The sequence below is a fragment of the Martes martes genome (assembly GCF_963455335.1).
Source record: "Martes martes genome assembly, chromosome: 7".
NCBI classification, from domain to species: domain Eukaryota; kingdom Metazoa; phylum Chordata; class Mammalia; order Carnivora; family Mustelidae; genus Martes; species Martes martes.
The window spans coordinates 95,389,533-95,407,821 of NC_137894.1; the positions used below are offsets into that span (position 1 = coordinate 95,389,533).

The following is an 18,289-nucleotide window of genomic DNA, read 5'->3' on the forward strand; positions in this document are numbered from 1 at the left end:
AGTGATAACGGAAACTCGTTTTTCCTTTCCAAGAACTATCTGCTAAAGGAGAGTTGTCAGTCAGCCTGTGTGCATTTGCCTGTGTGCAGATGTTACTGTTCTCTTGGTCCATAATCAGGTCTGTCATTAACACCTCCACAGTCTCCTATATTTGGGCAGTGAAGAGGGTGTTTCCCTCTTGTGGCGGAGTCTCAGTGTTTTACTATGCCATAATCAAAAATAAAATGGTAATTCTTTATGAGATCTCATTTATGCTTTAGATGTTCTAGTGTGAAAATTTATCTTCCTCCTCAACATTATGACAAGGTTTGCAATTTGTCTGAATGTATCCCTGACTTAGAAATTGGTAGGTTAATTAGCTAAGAAATAGGTCTTTCCTCACTCTGTGCTCACTTTTGCCACTTATGTTTATTATTTATTTATTTAGATGTATTTATTTATTGTTAGAAAGAGAGTGTGGGGGCAGGGGCAGAGGGAGAGAGACAATCCACAAGCCGATGCCCTGCTGAGCAGAGAGGTTGGCACAGGGTTCAATCCCAGGATCCTGGATCAAGACCCAAGCCAAAATCAAGAGTCGGCTACTTAACTGACTGAGCCACCCAGGCACCCCTTTCCACTTATTCTTAATGCTGTCTTACTCCTGACTATGCAAGCTCACTGTTCGCTGAAATGTTTTTCCTCAAAGTTTGAAAAAGAAAAAAATCACCTCAAAGGCCTATTGATTCTTCAAGCATGTTCTAATTTTGCAAGTTAGAGATAGAGTGGCTAATTACCTTATGGTTGAAGGTTGATTTCCTGTTCTCAAGAGCCAGGATAATGTATTATACGTATTAGTAATTAATAACTTAGAAATTGTTAGATGTAGATTCGCACTCAGGATATACATGTAGAATTTGAAAGCTGCATAGCCAGTGCGAATCATGGTAAATACGGAGCACTTTTAATTCCCTTGATTACAAAATGATGGTCACAAATGCCTGGTCCTTCCACTGGACACACCATTAGATTGTACTCTTAATATTCCTGTTTGAGTCAGGTATGTTCATGTGACTGGCCATTTATGAAATATGGACAGAGATAACATGTCATCTTTGGAATGGAAGCCTAAAGGGCCAGTGCATACTCTGTTGCATTTCCTTCCCTATGAATTGCCATATCTCAATCCTGAAATGAAGAAATAAGGCCTCTACCAGCCCTAAGGACCTGCATTTAACAGAACTTCCTGCCCCTTTACATCAAAAATACAACATGGATGAAACACAGATATTTGATGTTGATAGCCATGAGATTTGGGGATTATTTGTTACTACAATATAACATAACCATTCTGACTTAGATGAAGGGAGAGCAAAACTGAGTCTAAAAGAAGGAATAGGAGTTAATTGGAAGAATGGAAGGGGAAGAGTGTTCTAAACAAAAAGAGGTATCATAGGCAAAAGAACAAACCGATTTCAAAGTCCATTGTTGGGGGAGAAAACACTGAATTAGGGACTTGGATTTGATAAAATCAGCAGAGAAATCTCAAATAGGAGATAACGTAGTTATCTTCAATAACTACGTATTGAAGAGAATGAAAAGAACTGGTGGTTTTCAATGGAATATGGTATGAAGGACACATCAAGAATATATTGGGAAAAAATCAAGTTCTACTTTTTCTAGAAAGTATATGCTTCTTGGAAATCTTCTCCGAGTTACCCTAATCCTTTCTGTAGCCCCTGACAATTATGAGGACTCCTCATAATTATGAGGACATAATAATTATGAGGACTCCTCAAATTCAGCTTTTGATCTCTCAGAAAATCTGTAGATTTTTTTTGATGGCTTTTATGGCCTGCATGTGTTTAAAAAGGTGGACAGGAAAATTAAGCCAGATAAAACTTATGAGTGCTAAGCATTTTAGTGAAACATAGGATTCTGCCCCAGTATAAAACAATGCAAATAAGGTTGAAACTTTTAATGGAATAGAAGTTATAACATATTTCTTTAATATTAGTAATCATTTTATAATATGTAATTATATCAGGTCAACATATTATACACTTTTACCCAATGGTGTATGTCAATTATATCACAGTGATGCTGGGAAAAAATAAATAAAAATAAATAAATTCATGTTTTTGAAATATTACATTTCAATAATTAATATTACATAGGGATACTTTTTACTTTCAAGCTGAACTTTTATTTAAAATGTAAAAGAAGGGAGCTTGGGTGGCTCAGTTGGCTAATCATCTGCCTTTGGCTCTCATCATGATGTCAGGGTCCTGGGATCGAGTTCCTGCATTGGATTCCCTGCTCAGTGTGGATTCTGCTTCTCCCTCTTCCACTGCTTATGCAGTCTCTCTCTTTCTCTCTCTCTCTCTCGATCTCTGTTAAGTAAATAAATAATAAAATTTTAAAAATTAAGAAAAAAATGGCTCTTGAAAATACTGATAAATAAAGCAAAAGGATACAGTGCTCTCTTTCTGATAGTCAGTCTATCTATGGACAAGGTAATAGAACCTATGTGCTCAAAGAATTTTACAGTAGCTTCATATTAGATTATGTAGAGTTTATCAGCATATGATCTCAGTTCTGGCTGTACATCTTTACTGAGCATGAACAAGGACTCCTGGTCCATAACCATAGCCAATCCCTGGCGCCCAAAGTTTTTTCATAGCATCCTTTACAATAGATTTCATCTTCTTGGAGTTGTTGAGTCAAGATCTTTCCCACAGTCAGCACCTAAGAAACAGTTTTTGTACTAGGGTTTTCCAGCTCCAATTATCCTCTCAGCAGCATATTCAAAATCTCTACACGTGGGACACTTTACAGTACCACTGTATTTCTGAGTCAATTTGGAAGTGTTTGGGTGTGTTGTAGCCATGTGAGTTTGAACACACTTGGGTTTGATACCCACCCTCTCCTCACTGTCCATGTTGAGTGTGCCAGTGCCCTGGCTGCAACAGTAGCCTTTCAGCCCATCCTTCTTTCCACAGCAAGATTTGCAAGTAGATTTCTTCATCATGTACCACTGCCACTGTGCCATCTAAAATTGTCCTGCAATCCATGCACAGAAAGTAGCAGCTGTGGAAGCTCCTCCCAGCTCCCTGAACCTCTTCCACAAGGTTCACAGTGCTCCCACAGGCCCCACACTTGTTTCCAGCTCTCCAGATGAGCATTTGAATTGGAGGTAGGACCACACACTGCTGATGGGAGTTAGGGAGGCAGGGCAAAGGGAGCCCAGAGGGGAGTCAGGGAGCCCAGGAAAGCCTTTGCAAGGCTGGATGTATGGATGGCTATTTCATGGAGACTTTGTATTTTTATTTTGTCCTAATAATCTTATATTGTCTCAGTACTGATTAACTTGTATATTTAATTGCTACATAATGGCTCCTTAAAAAGCACCAGTTATTTTTAAATTCACTAACGTTATTTGAAATTATTCTTGTTCTTTAAGAACCTTTATTTATTTCTTAATACTATGCAGGTTCAATTATTTTTCCTTAGATTCTTAAAAAATAATAACTTTATTGGGAAAAAACAATTCAAACAAAATGTACAAAGTAATTTGGTTACAAATCTTCAAAATAACAGTCAAACTTCATTGACTATTTCATCGTTCTATAGTTAGTATGGAAATAAATGGGCTATAAATAATCAGGCTTGTGAAGTATAAATCTAAGCTTGTCAAGCTTAGCTAGTTAGAAACTGCTTTATATATATATATATATATATATATATATATATTTCCATTAGTCATGAAAGATATGCAGAATTGCTTCCATGTCACTTTTAAGTAGCTGAACATTTCTATATATGCATATTGCCTGGGGATATTGGAAATAGAAATTCCCCCCAAATTAAGTACCAGATTGTCAAGAAGCATAAACACAAGGGGTAAAATTTTACCTTTAGCTATGTTAATGCAAATCTAGTCACAGTCATGAATATATTATTTTTATTCTCCTCCATCTGAGATTGCTATATCAGAAATGGAATTTTAGCCCATTTATCCTGTGGCTATAACACATTACATATGTACCAGAAAGCACATCTTTTTTTGTTGTTGTTGTTCCTTTTTTTCTTGGTAATGCAAAATAGAGCCAGTAGCTCATTTTCTTACAGAATCTGAGAACCCTCACCAACCCTAATATGGCTAACCCGCCAACATATTATCATTCCAGTATAAACCAGAGCAGAGCTTGAAGCTGCTGACCTGGGCCCACTCTCTCTCCAGGGTTACCAGATGGTATAACCTGACTGAATTAATCAGTGAGCTCAGTGAACCACTGGCTAATTCCATGAAGCAACCCTACCTCTCATGAAACTGATGAGTTGTTTCACAGTCTTGATCAAATTGAAGAGTCTTGTTAGTACTGTGTAGACAAAGTTCAAATTTATCAGACTGCTTGGGTCACTTTTTAGATGGCCATATTTCCCATAACTGTGTATTTGAAGGCATAGTATCTAGTGTATGTGTGCGTGTGTAGAGGGGAACTGGAGTTTGCAGTCCTTACAAATCATGTAATCAATTGCATTATTATTTTTGCTTACTCCATCCACTCAAAATGCAGAAGCCATAGATAACAACTACACATGATCTCAGACAAGAAAATCCAGTATCTTTGAGTTTTTATTTAAAATGGAAGTACAACAAGATAATTTGAAACTATGTCTTCATTAGTATTTTAGCTTATATTCATATTGCTGATGTACATATCAGAAGTATTATTTTTTCCTGTCATTTATTTTACTTGTTTTCATGAACTCCACAGTGTAATTGTAGATGGGCCTGCTGGGATGGTGAGATATCCATGTATATACACACAGGACAATCTATAAATTACACTGTATTTAACTTGTCTAGGAGCTGATCTTGAGGAGAGATCATGAATCATAATAATCCACGTGCGGGTTCCCAATACATAAAGATAGCTAGTATTTACTGAGAAGTTGCATAGGCCAGGCACAATCCAGGGCTTTACATGAGTTATTTCATTTAATCCTCTAAACAACTCTGTGAGATATGCATGGTTACTAGCTATTCTTTGCACATGAGGAAAGTAAGACTTGAAGAGTTTAAGTCACTTCTTTTAACAGTATAATTTGTGGTCTTTTTCTCCTCAGTTTTATTGAGAAATAATTGACATATATCACTGCATAAGTTTAAGGTGTACAACATGATGGTCTAATTTACATGAATTGTGAAATGACTACAACAATTTGTTTAGCTAATATCCGTCATCTCATACAGATTAAAGAAAAAGAAAAAAAAACGTCCTTTTGTGATGCATAACTTGTCTTCTTAAAAAACGTGATGTAACAACGTAGACTTTTCCTCAGTGTGAGAGTTCCTTGAATGCAAGACTATATTTGTGTAACTGCTGTTGTGAAACTCAAACCAGGCTTTCATTCTGTCTTTAACACTAACTACACATGAAATTGAACACTGGACGTCTCAATGTTGTTGCCGGTGCCTCTTTGGTTGCAACACTCACAGGGTGAATACAATACCATGACCAAAAGGTAAGAGGAAAAGCCATGAAGGGACATAGAAAGGAGACTAACAACATAACCGAGGCGTGTCACACGGCTACACTTGAAACATCAAATAGTGGAATGTTTAAAGAATCGGAGCTAATAGGTCGATTCATTTCTTTACATAGGTGCTCTTATTCTTTTCAGATATAAATTAGCCCAGTCATATTAAATATCATGCACTCTGTGTAGAGTTGGGTAATGATCTCCATCAAATAATGAGTGTGGAGGGTACACTTCACTCCGAGTGCCTTCTGTTCCAGCTGTTTCTACTTATCTTAATTTTCTTAATTGGGTTACGATTAGGCTGTGAATGAGATGTTAACATGGGAATTGGAGCTTTTCAACAAAAGGGTTTACTTTCTTTATTGTTTTGTGGTTCTTAACTTTCAGAGGCCTATTTCTTGCTAAATGTTAATTAAAAAAATATTACAAAGTGTTTAAGACAAGCTTATAGCATATAAAGAATAACCTATTTACATCTCAGCAGATCTAACAACTTGCCTGCAAGAGAACCACTGTTTGGCAAAAAATTTTCCGTTTCTTTAGGGGATGAGATAATATTTATTTTAAAAATATTATAATCTCTCATCTATTGCTGCCATTGTCTCCAGGCCTGATCTCACTTACTAATAGGAATGCTCCCAGCTAGACAAGGTTGGGGTTGGGATAGTACAAGTGAGGTCCAAGGCCTTGCTAGTCAAGGTGTTATCTTCACATTAACAGCATCAGCATCGCCTGAGAAATTGTTGGAAATTCAGAATCTTAGACCCAGTTTAGTTTCAATCCTGTTGAAATAGAATCTGCATTCTTACAAGATCCCCAGGTAATTTATGTGAACATTAAAGTTAAGAAACCCCGTTAGAGTCTGATTATAGCAACAAATGAAAGGCAATTCCAAATTTTTTAAAAAAGAATTAATCATCATACCTTCTGATCATAGATTAAGAACATATGGGGGCATCTGGGTGGCTCAGCGGGTTAAGCCTCTGCCTTCGGCTCAGGTCATGATCTCAGGGTCCTGGGATCGAGCCCTGCATCAGGCTCTCTGCTCAGAAGGGAGCCTGCTTCCCCCCTCTCTCTGCCTGCCTCTCTGCCTACTTGAGGTCTCTCCGTCAAATAAATAAATAAAATCTTAAAAAAAAAAAAAAGAACATATGCAATCCCAGCTAGGTTGAAGTAGTCTTTTGAAAATTAGATTTAAATTTTTAATAGTATCACTACTTTAGATTAAAAAAAAAATCAGTTAAAAGACTTTAAAAGCATTATGTAAAAAAAGTACAGAGCCAAAGTTGAGTTGGCAAGTGTTATTATGTTGGTTCTTTAGGCTGTTGTTCTCTAAGGAAGCTAGACAATCCAATTTTCTTATCCTCTATGGGTCAGTGGTGCTGTATGTTTGAAGACTAATGTAAGAGTCTGTGGAAAGCATTTCACTCCATCCATAATTTTCCCCACTGTTTTCTTACTCATTTTAATCATTGTAAGCCTTTTATTTATCATTTAATTTCACATTACTCAGTTAAGTGCACTTTACCGCTAAAAATTAATCAGTAATATATTTTCAAAACTTCTGTTCCAAAAGAGCCGATTTTTTGAGGAGTGCTGTGGAACTGTTTATTTGGGTTGCCAACCCTTGATGTCAAGGTGACTTAGTTGAGATTGCTGCGGTTATCCTATGAGAAGCAGAACATACCTGTGAAGATTTCCTCTGGTCACTGATCAATCACTGTTAAACCTTTCTTCACCTGTTTCTTGGCTGTCCTGAGATTTTAAAATGTCATCCACAAATTTTATCTGTACGTTAATTGTTGGACTTCCCAGTTCCTGGCTGAAGAGGGGCTTTGTAATTTCTGTAACTGGTTTGATGGCTGGGACTGGTACTATTTGGAACAATTTACCCAGGCTTAGTGGCTATTTTTGCAGCAATTTACCATGTACTTCGTTTTATCCACATTATTCCCAGCATTCAGAATGTCAGTATGTCCCTGTCCTATCTTTTCCTTCACTCTCATCATCAAGTATTCACATTCCAGATAGCTCAAGCTCACAGGGGCTGGGCTTCTGCTGCTCTCATAACAACTGTAGATCCTGAATATGTCTCCTGATCTGTAGCTGTATTCTGAGATAATGGTGGGACTGCCATTTTTGCATTCCGTGCACCCACTACATGTTGATTAAGGCAGCATACACTGGTTCCATATATTGCTGGCCAAGTATATCAGTTCTCATTTCTCCATGGTCTCTTCACTGGAAGAAGTTTACATACTCCTGATCAACTCAACCCCTTCCTGTAAACTCCCATAGGTGCTCATTGGTCATTTCTCCCAGTGGATCTCTGTGGCTTTCTGTACTGTTACTGCCCGAGCACCATCTTTTTGGATAAGGATCTACGTTATGTGTTTACATCTCATCCTATCATCAGAGAGTATGACAACCTTTGTAGTCTTTGCTCCTTGTTACATCTGTGCCTTTGTGGATTACCTGTATAGAAAATTTGAATTTCCAGAAATTTGAACCTCTTTTCAATAGTGTCCCCTCCCTGATACTTTGTCCTTTTCACTGTGGGAACTTAATCCCCAGTGTCTATAGAGAAAGGGACATGGTGGTGAGGTCACAGGGTAATTATCTACACTGAGGCCATCTGTAAGCCAGTCATTTCTGCTGGCTAGCCACAATAGAGACTGCTATGTTGTCCCTTTAGGGAAAATCAGAAGAAGACTTTCTGTATTCTGGTCAGGGCTTACGTTAACCTCCAGGGGGCCTAGAACATGTATCCCCAAAGCGGGGAGGTCCTTGTTTGGATATCAACAAGATGGAAGGCCAAAGATGGAGTCAGTGTTGTCATCACTCTTACAGATGCTTTACTTCCTTAAAAGAATTTTGGAAAATGTGGCAAAAATTTAAGTTTAAATTTAAATATAGGTGGTGAGTATATGGATGTTTGGCATGTTCTGTTTATATTTTTTAAAGTTTACATTGTTTCACAATAATACTTGTTTTAAAATTCAATCTTGTTATGTTGAGATACTTCTACATATTTAAAATGGAGAAAACTGAAAATCTTCTATGAACATCTTCCTCAAGTTTCTGTTGGTCATTATGCTATTGCTGACTCTGGCAGAACAACCATGCCAGGAAAACTCAAGCCTTAAGCCAAGCAAAGCTGTCCTGTGGTTCCTTCTGTCTGAATACTCCCCCCCCCCCCAAAAAAAATAAATTTTGGTCCCTTCTGACCTGATATTTTATTAATCTTAACCTCAAAAGGGCCTTTCCTGCTCAATAACTAAGTCTTTCATCTCAATCCTTCCTATATCTCTTCACTATTTTACTTTTCTGTACAACAATTAGCATAATTTCTACTTATATATGTATTTTTATTCAATGTCTTCCACCACTAAAATATAAGTTCCATGATAACACTGTGTATCCAGTACCCATAAAGTACCTGCCACATAGTAAGCACCAAATAGATATTTGTTGAATGGGTAAGTGAACAAACAAATAAGAAACTTAATATCAGATTGTATGACCTTACCCCCTTAGGATGTCTTAGAGTGTGAGAGTTGGGATTCATATTTATTCAAAATCCCATTGAACTCTTGAAGGTTCTCTTTTCTTGATACCTTTGATTCCAATAGTTTGCAGCCTCTTGACATCAAGATTCAGACAGATAAACCCATGGATGTCTCAAAGACATAAGAGCTTTGATTAAGATTTACTACCAACAGGAATAAAAAAATGTGAATTACCACAGTGATCCAAGATAATTGAACTCTGTGTGTAGCAGACACTGTGTCCATGGAGAAGATCTTATTTTCAGGATTCTTTATTTCTCATAGCCACTCCACTGTGACTTAGCTGAAAGAAATTGAGACTCTTTCCTCAAGATCTGCAACACCCAGAGGAAGGGTAAATAAATTTTATGTTCTTTACCCTCCTCAGAGCTAATAACAGAAAGAAAAGGAATGATAAGCACTCAAAACACTTATAGAGAAGTGGTAAACTAGACTTCAGAAAGCCCAGAGAAAGTGGACTAGCATTGTCATAAATACCTACTTGAAATGCCAGATTTCTGATATCTTCTCATACTTTCAATGCATCTTTTAGACAGGGTTTTAAGGCAGATGTCTACACTGAGTGAGTGTTGAGCATGCTACTTCTGCTCTATAATGATGTGCTTTCAGTTGAGAGGTAATTCGTACCAGTTATTCCAACTCATGTTAAAATCACAAGATGAGAAGCATTTCAGCCCAGGCCATCTCTTGGAGCAAATGTTTATGACTACACCACAGCTGTACCATCATGTGATGATGTAATGTGTCTTAAAATGATAAAGAAGGTATTTTAATTGAACTAACAAAAGTAGAAAAGTTAAAGACAACTTTTTATATTTAGAGTTGCAAGCTTCCTAGTCTTAGAGTAAAAATATGTTTTCTTTTCAGTTTTTTTCTCAAGGAATTCTATGGACTCTGACTCAGAAAACTTGCCACAGTAAGTACATTTCTTTGTCTGTGAAGTTGCTATCAAGAAAATACACAAGGCTCCAGGATTTTGGTTTTTTGTTTTGTGTGTGTGTGTGTGTGTTTTTTAAGGAGATAAATAGCTTTATGTTGGAAACACATGGTGTTATTTGCAATAAGGTCATGAAAAATGTAGAAATGAGAAGCTATGGATGGGGGCTAGAAAGATATCTTCTGTACTAGGTTTGAATAACTGCTATAGAGATTATTCATTTAAATTAGCAATTATTTTGTTTCCTTAATACCATGATTTAACCTATGACTTTTTTTTTCTTTGATAAGATGAAGTATCCAATGAGTTCTAAAGTGTGTATTCCTCCCTCCCCTCACACACACACACACACATGAATCGTGTCTTTAGTAGGTACCTATATAGTACACTATACCCTGTGAAACTAGAAGCTGGGTGCTATTGTGAACCAAGATTTCCTCTACTGTTTGAGCCCCAGTGGAAACTATCCTTGTGTTTTTATGATAATTCATATTTCTACCACTAGTAAATTATTCCTGGAATTTATGCAATTGTTTGTTATTTTGACAAAGATATATTTGGGGAGATTGCCAAAAGACAAAGATCTTCTATTGTGCGTTTATAATTTTGCATGAGTTAGATTCTTCTTCCTCTTCTCTTCTCCCTGTTGCTCTCCCTCTCCAATTCTCCTTCCTTATTTCTTCTGCTCTCCTATCCTTTTCCTTCTTTCTTTTTGCTTCTTTGTCCATGTCTGAAATCACTATGGGATCACTCAACGCTCCCAGAGAGAATGGAAAAAGCACAAAATGCCTCACTCTTTGCAAATATCTGTCATTCTAGCCAAAGGAATCTTGCTATTTAATTCTAGCCAAAACAAATATCAGACTCTTATTCTAAGAGGTTGTGTGTTCCACCAGAAGATTCATGGCTAGGTATCAATGGATGGTTACCAATCCCAGCTCTCTCAACAATAAACTCAGGAAAACTGATCATTGGTTCTGCCTCTGCTTTCTCATCAATGAAGTGATGACACTACCAGTTTTGTGTAAGGCAAGGTCATCTTTCAGCGGCAGCTCTTCTACTTTCTGCTAATCTCTAGGAATGCTTAGAAATGTGGTCCCGACACTGGATAGGAATAGGGATGTGTTAGCTTCTGATAAAATGCAAATTACAGTTTGAAACTCCCATATAATATAGGTGCCTAGTGCTAAATTACCCGCACTGTTTTGGGATGGATTGAAGGTTTACACTTAATTCAATCTTCACAGCCTGGCTTTAGCTACATAACCAGTTAGGTATTAAAAAATAGCATTGTAGGGGTGCCTGGCTGGCGCAGTTGGTTGACCATCTGACTCTGGATTTTGGCTCAGGTCATGATCTCGGTTTATGAGATCGAGCCCTGCCATGGGGCTCCATGCTCAGCCCAGGGTCTGCTTGAGATTCTCTCCCTTTCTCTCAGCCCCTCCTGATAGTGCTCTCTCTCCCGCTCTCTCAAATAAATAAATAAATAAATCTTAAAGTACTGCTGTAAATTTTTGACTGGGCAACCCTGAAAGCAAGACACCTTGCATGTCTTATTGATTTATAATCTGATGAAAAGAACATCTGCAGTTGAGAATAAACATGGACTGCACCTGGAAGGGTCAGACCCTCTATGATGGTATGTTCTTCTTTCTCCTAATGTGCCATACTCTTTACTTTTACTGAAGGTTTTTGTCACCACACCCTATGGAGACTTGTGAGTCCTTTCTACCAATTATCAGGCCCTTTGTAACTGATGCACTTGAACTTTTTCAGATATGGTTGAGAGGTTGACTTGGATTTTTTCTTCTTTGCATTCACTCTTACTAAAGTAATCGTATTTGTAAAATGGAACATAAGGGAAATAGTAATAAAGGATTTGTTCTTATCTCCAAAGCTGTTTATCATTATAAACCACTTTAGAGAAATATCAGATCATAAAATATAAGGGTACATAATTTCTCAAGGGATTTTTTGGGAAAACACACACACACACACACACACACACACACAACCTTTCAAACACTAGGAATTAGTGTTTGACATTTATTTTGACTCAGCAAAACAGATTTTTATGGTCATAATATGTTGTGTATGTTGATGCTTAGTGTTATATTATTGTCTTTCCTAAAAATCTGCAAATAAGACCTTTTAAAATTAACCAGTAGCTATTTCCAATTTATAGATAGTAATTTATGTTTATATCTTAGTGAACTTGAGTCTTGACCAGATCCAGATACCTTTTTTTTTTTTTTTAAACAGTAATTTAAAGTTTATTCCGGCTCTAATGCAGGTTATTCTGACTTTAAAGTAGCATCACATGGCATTCCTCTGAGTCCTTTCCTGAGATGTTCTGTTGTACTTACCTCTGTCTGTTCTATACATCCATGCAGTCTCTGGCACTGGGGGTTATCTGGGTTTGGATCACACAGCAGTGAACAAATGGATACAAGAGCTTGAGAAATAGTTAAAGCAGGAGACCACTGTGATCTTAGAATATCGAGACAAATGCTACCATTACTGTTAATATTTGGATGATAAATTCTTGTTGCAAATGCAACCTTAGGTGGTGTGAAGAGGTATCTGTAGGAAGATGAATTGTCCAAAAGAATACACCACCTTGATATGGGCTGTCATTAGGTCCCGTAATTGTGGCTTGCCAATGAAACACATCATCTCCAACTGGACTTGCAGAACATTGTGCTGGAGGATCATGGCCCAAATACCAAAATACCCTTTAAGGCGGTCTTAGTTTATAGTTATTTTATAATCATTCTTATTAAGTCATATTAAAATAATGCTTTATTTTATTGTTTATCTTCCATGCTTTCTAAAAGAATTATCATTAGCTGTCCCTACCACCTTTCTATAAAAGCCATAGTCACTGAAGGGTGCATTTTAGCATTTGAAATCCTCAGTAGTATTCATAAAATGAATATTAAAAGACACATTGCATTTTTTTATTATCTTGAAAAAAAGAGAATATTATGACTTCTGTGCCAATGTCAAACTCTACTTTAGTAAAGAATATATGCATATATTTATAACACATTATACTATACACACAAGTACACACATGTGTTAATTTTTAATGTCATGTTTTCAAACTGGACAACAAAAGGAGAGATACTAATAAGGACCATCTGCTACTTTAAACTTTTCCCTATGTTTTTAATTTCAGTCATGAGTCTCTTAAAAACAAAAAACAAAAAACAAAAGTGACATCAGGGATGCCTGGTGGCTCAACTGGTTAAATGCCTGCCTTCGACTTGGGTCCTGGGCCATGATCCCAGGGTCCTGGGATAAAACTCGCCATCAGGCTCTCTGCTCAGCAGGGAGTCTGCTTCTTCCTCTCCGCATATCCTTTCAAATAAATAATTAAAATCTTTAGAAAATCCTGATATTATACACATCCACATTAAAGATGCACCAATATAATTTCATTTAGGGGACAGCAATTTCTAGCTCCCAGGGTTCAGGACACAGAAGAGGTTTTAACACTTTTTTTTTTTTTTTCAGTTTATACTACCCTATCCCCCTGCTTCACATTTTATATTCCTATGATTGCCTGAATAGAAATAGTTGTATTTTTTTCTTTTGAAATAACACTGTCTATCCTAGTTTCTGAGATAATACTGCAACATTTTCAAAGTGATATTCACCTCAGCTCTCTTGATCTCTCCAATTAAATTGGTTTTACCTTTTCTACCTTTAAAATAAACTTTACTTTAAAAGATACCCCAAGGAAATTCAAGCACAGAAAAATTCAGTTGTGATAAATCAGTTTCTGATGATAAAGAAGTTTTGCTCTTTCTATAAATGAACATTTCAGTTGTTGTTTGACTAGATTTGTCAGTCTAAAGAAAACAGAAATGTTCTTTTTCTCATCTTCATTAGATCGTAGTTTTTATTAGGCTTGGATGTTGAATGCCAGATACATTCAATGAAAACAAGATTGATTTATCATCTTCATCGTAAAGTGGTTATACCAAGGTAGAATACAAGTAAATGTTTTGCCTTTAAAATAAATTAAGGAAATTATAGTCAATATATTCTTTAGAAACTCAGAGTAAACTTGAAGACCATCTTGAGAAAAAGACCAGATATTGGACACAGTAACCCAAGGAACAAAGAATAACAGTATCCCTTTACCTACTGAGAAGAACAAGGAAAAATAAACTTCGACCTAGTCTTCAAGCACTTGAAATTTTATCATGAAAACAAACAAAGCAAAACAGCAATCTAGTATTTTTAACTTCTACTATAAATAGACAAACTAAAAGGGCTTATGCCATAGCATAAATATATGAGATTCTCATATCCTGAACATGAAAAATGATAAAAATTTTAATGGTTTATTCAATATATTGTCAAATTTTAGCTGAGTGTGTGTGGATTTGATGATTTTTAGAATCCTCCCAGCTCCACAAGATGCTGAGTCTATCAAAGTATCACCTTTCACTGTTTGATGTGGTTATAACTGCAAAACATCTTTCCATCATGTACAATAAAAACAGACTTCAAAAAACTAGATGAAGCTAGGAATGTTTAATCTAAATTCATTTTACAGAAGTGGAGAAAAAAACCCCAAGATTTTGCAGTGCTTGGGTTTCTTTTTTTTTCTTCTGTAAAAAAGTAATTTCATTTTTGAAATAAAAACTGTCATTAGATAATTTCTTACATCTCAGTGGTTTTGTGTAGCTTTGAGCAATATACAATATGTTCTCCTTTCCTTGAGTTGTCTGATATAAGTGAATTTGTGGTGGCGTAAATATATTAAGGGGAACGGATGTTTTACTGTTTAAAATTTGCTAACATCAACACTTCCTTAAAAGGGGAGGACCAAAAAAAAACACTTTATCTTTGTGTAAATTGTTGTCTTTACCGAAAATAAAAGCACCCCAAAATAAACAGCTTCATTTTCATAATAGCCCTATTTAACCAAAACATAACGCAAAACCAGCATGTAATTGGCAAATTTCACAGTACTTATGTCTATATATAGCAATACATTAAATCATTATGTATTTTCAAAGAATGATAGCTTCAAGATGGGCCAATTCCCTTTGAAATGACCACCTCAAAATCGCTTAAAAATTATCAACTTCTTCATGTTTATCTCTGATACACAGATTTATGCTTTACCTATGATAATGAGATTATTATAAAAAGCCCTTGGAAAAAACCTCCCTCTATCAATCTGTAAAGATAACCAAAGGCTAACAATTTATACCAGTTCTTTCAGGTATAATACTGAAACCAAAAGAATTATGTCTATATAAGATACAATACAAAAATGAAATTGGGTGTTAGAGTGCTATCTCTCAGAATAATAATAGCACAAATAGCAAATAATAAATAATATAAAAATATTAAGAAAACTATACATAGGACTTCCTCTGTGCTTGGTAATATTGATTGTAATATCAGATATATTTACTTGATATATTTTTTTTTAAAGATTTTATTTATTTATTTATTTAACAGACAGAGATCACAAGTCAGCAGAGAGACAGGCAGAGAGAGGGGGGAAGCAGGCTCCCTGCTGAGCAGAGAGCCCGATGTGGGGCTCGATCCCAGGATCCTGGGATCATGACCTGAGCCGAAGGCAGAGGCTTTAACCCACTGAGCCACCCAGGCGCCCCTACTTCATATAATTTTTGAGGTACAATTATTATTTCATCCACTATAAAAATGAGAAAGTGGAGCCACAGGAATTAAGTAATTTCTCAGGGTCACCCACATAGAATATGGTAAAGCTAGGATCTGAAAAAAAGTAGACTATTTCTAGAGACCTTCTTCTGAACTATACTGCTGTCCCAACTGTCTATAGAAATAATGTTTTTAAAGGCATAAGTAACTTCCGATATTACTTGGCCTTAATAATATATTTCTAGTCTTTTGAATATTTTACTTCATTCTATTTGTTTTCTGTTGTTGCTGTAACAAATTACCACAAACAGTAGCTTAAAAAAGCAACACATATTTCCGGAGCTTGGAGAACAGAGATGGCCTTACTGGGCTACAATAAAATTGGCAGGGCTACATGCATTTCTGGAGGCCCTAGGAGAGAATTCATTTTCTTGCCTCTTCCAGCTTCTCAAGGCTGCCTTCTTTCATTGCCTTGTGGCTCCCGAATATCTTCACAGCGAGCAATGCCCAGGAGAATATTTCACTGGGCTCACAGAATTATCTAGGATAATCCCTATATTTTAAGGTCAGTTGATTAACAACCTCAATTTCATCTGCGAATTTAATTGCCCCTTGCCGTGTGATAGAACATATTCAAAGGTTCAGGAGGTTAGGACATATGCATTTTGGGGGACCATTATTCTGCCCACCATACTCATGACATATTTATTATACAGAGTATTTTGTACGTGTGCTTGTGTGTGTGTGTGTGTGTGTGTGTACAAAACATTATCATCACAGTTTAATAGGAGGTTAAATTAGTTATCCACTTAATTGACTATACCTTTGACATCTTGGATTATAAAATTCTGTTTTGTTTCTTAAATTTAGAAAACATTACCTATGTTAACCACTCACGTGTTTGGTTTTTATTGGACATTGCCATTTGGTCAGTGAACCTGTAGCAAGGCATGGCAGTTTTATCCACTCTCCCAGACTCTTGGAACCATGCTGGTAATAACTGCAATTTGAATACTTAACTTCATTCTCTGGTGTAAAATATAAACTCTTTAAGAGTAGAATCCTGTAAGTATTTGTGAAAACTGATTACATTTTGATGACAAGTCTGTTATTATCCTGGGTCACTTGCTTACATTTACTTTGCTTTCTTTTTTAAAAATTTCCTCATGAAAAACAAAGGGAAATTAGTGTGTGTGTATATATACACACACACACATATATATATGTGTGTGTGTGTGTATATACATATATATATACCACAATATATATACATATATATATATGTATATTGTGGTCTGTATATATATACACCACTATATATATATACACACACACACATATATATGTGTGTATAAATAAAGGGAGTGTATATAAGTGTGTATAAACAAAGTGTATATATACATACACTAATTTAATATATATAATATATAATTATTAATAAAATATATAATAATTATTATATATAATATATAATAATATAATATAAAATAATATATAATATATATAATATATTAAATTAGTGTATATATACACTTTTATATATGTACACTAATTTATATATATACACTAATTATATATATAATTATATAGTATATATATACACTAATTTAATATATATAATATTAAATTAGTGTATATATATACACACTAATTTCCCTTTGTTTTTCATGTGTGTATATATATATACTAATTTCCCTTTGTTTTTCATGTATATATATGTGTGTGTGTATATATATATATATACACACACACATATATATATATATGTGTGTGTGTATATATATATATATATATATACACACACACATATATATATGTAATCCTATATTATTTAACACATATGCTTATTGCGTCTCAAAATGTTGGATTGAAACATGATTAAGAAAGCGCACTCTTTGTATTGGTATATTTTGTATCTAATATTAAAAAGTAGAAGAAAGGGAGCGCCTGGGTGGCTCAGTGGGTTAAGCCTCTGCCTTCAGCTCAGGTCATGATCTCAGGGTCCTGGGATCGAGCCCCGCATCGGGCTCTCTGCTCTGCGGGGAGCCTGCTTCCCTTCCTCTCTGTCTGCCTCTCTGTCTACTTGTGATCTCTGTCTGTCAAATAAATAAATAAAATCTTAAAAAAAAAAAAAAAAGTAGAAGAAGAGCACCTGGGTGGCTCAACCATTAAGTGGCTGCCTTTGGCTCAGTTCATGATCCCAGGGTCCTGGGATGGAGCCCCACATTGGGCTCAGCTGGGAAGCTTGCTTCTCTCTCTCCTACTCCCCCTGCTTGTGTTCCCTCTCTCACTGTTACCTGTGTCTCTCTGTCAAATAAATAAATAAATAAATAAATAAATAAAAGAAACTGTTCTAAATATTTGGGTAGTAAGTTGAATCATATTTGACTTTTTGCTCCATTTTTAAGTCATGGCTTATCATTCTGGACCAACATAATCCAGGGGTGCCTGGGTAGGTCAGTCATTGAATGTCTGCCTTCAGCTCAGGTCATGAACCCAGGGTCCTGGGATGGAGCCCCACATCAGGCTCCCTGCTCAGCAGGGAACCTGCTTCTCCCTCACCCTCTGGTGCTCTCCCTGCTTCTGTTCCCTTTCTTGCTATCTC

At 36.0% G+C, this 18,289-nt stretch overlaps 2 pseudogenes across 2 annotated transcripts; both read right to left on the reverse strand.

Annotated features, from left to right (window-relative positions):
• Positions 1–2,588: 2,588 nt before the first annotated feature.
• Positions 2,589–3,161, reverse strand: LOC308346707 (cysteine and glycine-rich protein 2-like; annotated as a pseudogene). The gene has a single exon. The product of its transcript is annotated as a cysteine and glycine-rich protein 2-like (transcript).
• A 9,187-nt stretch (positions 3,162–12,348) lies between these two features.
• Positions 12,349–16,636, reverse strand: LOC308346708 (ubiquitin-conjugating enzyme E2 D3-like; annotated as a pseudogene). Its single transcript has 2 exons — positions 16,582–16,636; positions 12,349–12,735 (listed from the first exon to the last, which is right to left on the reverse strand). The product of its transcript is annotated as a ubiquitin-conjugating enzyme E2 D3-like (transcript).
• Between the last annotated feature and the right edge of the window lie 1,653 nt (positions 16,637–18,289).